The sequence below is a fragment of the Montipora capricornis genome, chromosome 10 (genome assembly GCF_036669925.1).
Source record: "Montipora capricornis isolate CH-2021 chromosome 10, ASM3666992v2, whole genome shotgun sequence".
Lineage (NCBI taxonomy): Eukaryota > Metazoa > Cnidaria > Anthozoa > Scleractinia > Acroporidae > Montipora > Montipora capricornis.
Window position 1 is genome coordinate 12482978 of NC_090892.1, and position 5501 is coordinate 12488478.

Consider the following 5501-nt stretch of genomic DNA (forward strand, 5'->3'; position numbering starts at 1 on the left):
TTCCGCCTGACGAGGGGCAATTCTTGACTTTAACTGTTCCTCTTTTACATCTGCCAGGAACTTTTTTACCGTTCCGCACGCCGCCGGGTTACCCACCCCTAGAAGCGGCTGCCAGTCGGGACCCCTACCCTGCATGGCAAAAATGGAACGCAACTTACCTATCAAGGCGTCTACTGTTCCAAATGCAAGGCGCCTGGGACAGCTACAGGAGGGCTGTAAACTCACGGTGTGCCCGGACCGTATACAATCAGGCAGATGAACAAGCGTTTTACCATTACGGTCCTTCCATACCAGAAAAGCTATAATATCCGAAGGAAGAGCAGACGCCAATGACTTAGGGGATGATAAACTATACAGAAAACTCTCGAGATCCTTCTCCAAAGAATTCTTCTGCCTTGAATAGCTCGAGGAAGAGCATTGTTTGGATAGCTGCCGCAAACGTTTGCCAATCATTGTCTCGTCAATCTCAACTCTATGAGGAGGATCTGGGACAAAAACAAGCCTCCAGGCGTACCCACACCGTTGGCAAAAACGAAAATTTTCATCATTAGCATACGCGCACTTTGGGCAAGCCACCGCAGGGGTAAACAGCTTTGGCACCTTGGGTAGCGGCTGAAAGAAAGAAAAATAGGAATGCAGAAAACCCACAGAAAACACACGTAAACACAAATTCTAGGGTCAGAAAACGTCTTCTATTATTTGTTTTTCCCCTTTCCTTTTCCCTTCTTCCTTACCTACTACCTAGTGCACAAATCTATTAAGGGGATCACAAAGAACTGATCGGTAACGACCCCCAGAACAAAACGACAAACGCACAAAACGGAAAGTGTCCTGCCTAGAATCGGGACACCCGAAAAGCCCACAACGAACGAGGACTCGGAACTCTCGTGTAACCTGACCTCGATGGCGCCTGAAGGACACCTATGTCGCCCACTGTACCCAGACAGATGCCAGCCGAAGAACGGGTCATCAGCTCCGGCCACCAAAATGGACGCGGGGAATTTACTGGAACAACCACATTGAAAGGAATTCCAAAACGATAGAGGAACTTCAGGACTGGACCCAGAAGAGCAAACGGCGGGAAAACATAGGGATTAGAAATGTTGTCCATCTCCCCCAAGTCCTGACAGAACAGGTTTACACCTTGTGAACGCGGACTCAAGGTAGGCGAGAAATGAGGCAGCTGAACCCCATCCCGGCCACAAAAGGCCATGAGGTCAAAGGTGTGACCTGTTACGCCACCAAAAGCCTGCTCCACTTGTGCCCACGCACTCAACGACAGCTTGGAGCCAGATAGGCAGATCGTGCGAGAAGGGCCATCAGCGCTGTTTTCTCTTGAAGAGACGTGAAAAAGATTAAGTTGCAGGTTGCGGGCTGCCAAAACGAGGAAAAGGTCCTTAGTAGCGTTTGTTAATCAATCAAAACCTGGCTATCGACAAACGCGTCTACGCGACAGTCCCGCACACATTTTGGAGCGGCCCTCGTGGAATTTACTAAGGCCAGCATTTCTTTCGTGGAAATATTCAACCCCTTTTGGCAATCACCCCAGTAATCGCGTAGAGCTCGGTCACCAGATGACTCATGAAAGACGGCGCCCCAACCATACCCTGAGGCATCCAAAGACACAGAAAGTCGCAAATGTCTTTCTTCTCTCCAGGGGACACACTTCCTCCACGTATCTAGGAAACGCCAATGAATTAACTCAGATCTCAAGGCCTGAGAGAGGGGAACCAGCCCCTTGGACGAAGCGGACGCGATTGCATGACTCATCTCCCTTATAAACAACTTCGCAGCCGGTACAGCCAACGACAAAGAAATACATTTACCCTGGAACCGTTGCAGACTCTTAATATCCACGGATTTCTTACAGGCCAGTATCTTTTCTCGCAAGGACGCCCAGGCTACAATCTTGCGCTGCGGTATGACAGGCTTGCTTTACAGAATCCACCAGAAAACCCAAGTACTCTAAGGAAGTCGTGGGATACAGATCTGACTTGCTAATCCCAATCTTATACCCAAGCTCAACCAGCACCGAAAGGACCATAAATATGGCAGCCGTCGCAGCCTTAACTCTGAATTCTTCCCGCCTATCGGAATAGAGGATCGACCGATTTCGTTAGCAGCTCCCCATTAAGGCGGTCATCAATGTAGAGCGATGAAGGTATACCTTGCTCTCTGAGAAGACCCGATACTGCCAGACGTGTTGTGTGGTAGACATACGGAGACATTTTCCACCCGAAGGGAAGAGTGGTGCACACAAACCATAAGCCACCCCATTCAAAGCCAAAATATGTCTGGGAGCTCTCCGACAGCAAAAGATGGTCGTACCCTGACTTGTCGTCACATTTGGTCATAAACGTGCCTTTGTAGACGAATCTCGGAACATCGGACAATCTATCCAGGGTAAAAGGCGAATCTTTCATCCATAAGTTTACGAACTGCGCGTCGATACACAGCTGAGGCTTGGTAGGTTCCACTGTCAAGGGCAAGACCACGTGTGGAGGAGCAGACACACCCACTTTTCCCCAGACTCTAACAGCCCCCGTGATCACACGTTTCTTAATTTCCAAATATACATACTCCGAGAACCTCTTGCACGACGCATGATTTACAAAACGTCTCGCGAGCGGCCGATCCGAACAATAATGAACCCCTTTATACGAGCCGGAGAATGGTTGACTGAAATGCAAAATATCTACTCTATGGCGAATCCAACCGAGAATCTCCTGAGCTAACGGGTGATGACGTAAGATCAATTCCCAAGCATTCGGATAGGTGTGACCACCAGCAATGAACTCATCAGGGTCCCTCAACCTTAGCGTTCCTAACGGTGGCTCAACACCCGACATCAACACATCCTTGCAATGTACCTGTAACTGCTGCTTTCCCTCCCAGACGGAAACTCCATCTACACTAACCCAAGATTGGGATACTCTGGGTTGCAAAGAGATGACCTGCTCGACAAACTCCTCAGCCCCTTCCCTAATTCCGCTTCCCACTCCACAAATTTGCAGTCTTCGTTTCTTAAAGGCCGGGATCTAGGAAAAGGGGAAACGGGAGAAGAGATATGAGAACAGAAATACCCCAAATGAGAAAATATAGACGGAGTCCCCGAGAGAGCAACCTCAAACGACTGATAACAGAACGTCCGCCGACTACTGAGAAAGGCAGTATGCCGACGGGGGTTACCCCCCCCCCCCCCCAGGACAACAGGGAAACCCACACAAGTACACACAACGATCGAAGTAGAATAATAAATTATTCTTTATTGCAACACGCTCTGAATTATTGAACTGGCCTAAACAAGGCAAACTACTTCTTAAGTTGCTCGGAGAATCTGCCTCTCTTAGGTGGAGGACCAGAAGCAGCCCTCTGCGGCAGACGGAGCGGGCAGGAATCTTGATAATGGCCAAACTGATAACAATAATAGCACTGAACCGAAGAGCGGTTTACACGCCCAGCGCCCCTATAATAACTGAAGCCGCGAGAGGCTGGTGGAGAAGAGATTCGTATCGCCTTATCCACTTTAGCTATGGACTCCAACACTTTCTCGTGATCCTTATCACCGAGCAACACTTCCAGGTACTTCCTAAATTGGACATCCGTCGCGCCGGTCTTTTCTCTCAAGGCCCGAAAGACTGCCTCAAAAAAGCCACTCTTTGGATGATTAGCCTCTTCAGCTACCATTTTGAGATTCAATAGATGATCCAATGCACGATCCTTCGTGAACAATGGTGACTTGATCAAATGTCTGAATTCTTCCAAACACGGGTCCACTGTAACCGTTTGGGCATCTTCGAGCCTTCGAAGGCGTATCATTACTGCGTCCATATTTTGAGCATCCTTAAACAAACAAGGAATCATACGAAAGAAAATAGTGTACAACGCTCTTGTCGTCTGAGTTCCACCTCTTCCCATTGTTTAGAGAAAATCACTGAAACTGGTAAACCATAAAACAAGGTATACTGAACATGATCCGAGCGAGAACTACACAAAACAGTGTCACCATCAGACTGCAAAGATATCTAAGTTCACCCAGGGAATACCTGACAAGCGTGCAGCCCAGTCAGGACACCGGATTTCGACGAAGCTCTTTCCTCTAGCTCTTGTTATTATTATTATTTTTTTCTAAACAAGAATTACAAGAATTCCACTGCTAAACAAGAGGCTCACAACTTACTGGCACACAGGCCCAACAAAAACAAATAACTGCAAACCTATCGCCACACAGGCATATTCTAACGCCGCACAGGCGTAAATAAAAAATTCACAATTCAACCGCTACACAAGCATAAAGTACTAACTTGCCGCTAATAGGCATAACTTATCGCCCCACAGGCATAAATAAAACTCACAATTGAGCGCCACACAGGCATGAAACACAGACTTGCCGCCACACAGGCGAAAATAAAACAAACAGTTTACAGCCACACAGGCACAAAATCACGAACTTGTAGCCAGACGGGTATAAACTTATCGTCCCACAGGCGAAAATCAAACACAATTGAGCACCACACAGGCGTAGAGAAAGAAAAACAAACAAAAAAACTGGCCGCCACACAGGCGCAAACAAAACGAACAATTGATCGCCACGCAGGCATAGGACTACAAATTTGTCATCCAATCTTTTTAGTGCGAAGTCCGAAGGACGAGGAACTATTAGGTTTAGAATGGGGCATCATCCGTCAAGTAAGCAACACTATTTTCTGATAAAAAATTCCTGTGTCAGATGTCAATATTCCAAAGGGTCGGACACAATGTGATGCCTTACTTGACGCAAAAAAGATTGAAAATTCTTCAAATTCTTTGTATCTCGAAATATTTCATCTAGGGGTAGGTGAGTCTGCTGGTCTTTTCCCAACAAACTGGGAAATGTCGCTGACCTACTCCCCTAAAGATAATCTGTTGTCGATATCCGAAATCGTCGACGGTGAGAGAAGGGTAAGTCGCGTGTCTCGTTCTTAGCGGATCAGTCCACCATTTTGATTTCGCTTCGCTGTGGAAGGTCACATTGTATGGACGGATGTACGGGCTGCACAACAATTTTGTGCGGCAAGGTACAGAATTTTTGCTACGTATGAAAGGGAAGTTTTGGTCTATTTTGTGGCTTCTATTTTATCTGGAGGGAATCTACCTGCCTACTTTACAACAACAAGCACGTTTATGGCAATTAAATCACTATATGAGCCTTTGGTTTGCCCAAATGTGCCTTTGTCGCTTTTAGTTTCCTTTGCTTTTAAGATTGGCAAATGATGTTGAAACACATCCCGTTGATCAGCGCTCCGGACCAAGGCCACTTCCTGATTTCACCTTACGGGCTCGTACGTGCAGGACTTCGCACTAACGGTTCGGTGCCGCTCGTTTATTTTTTTAGATCAGTGAAGTGAAATTATTAATCTTTTCCCCTCGGGTCTTTTCAGGACTACTTTATAATGCTCTTTGTGCGGGACGTTGGCCAGACTGCTTGTTACGCAGTGTACAATTTATTTTAGGAAGTAAAA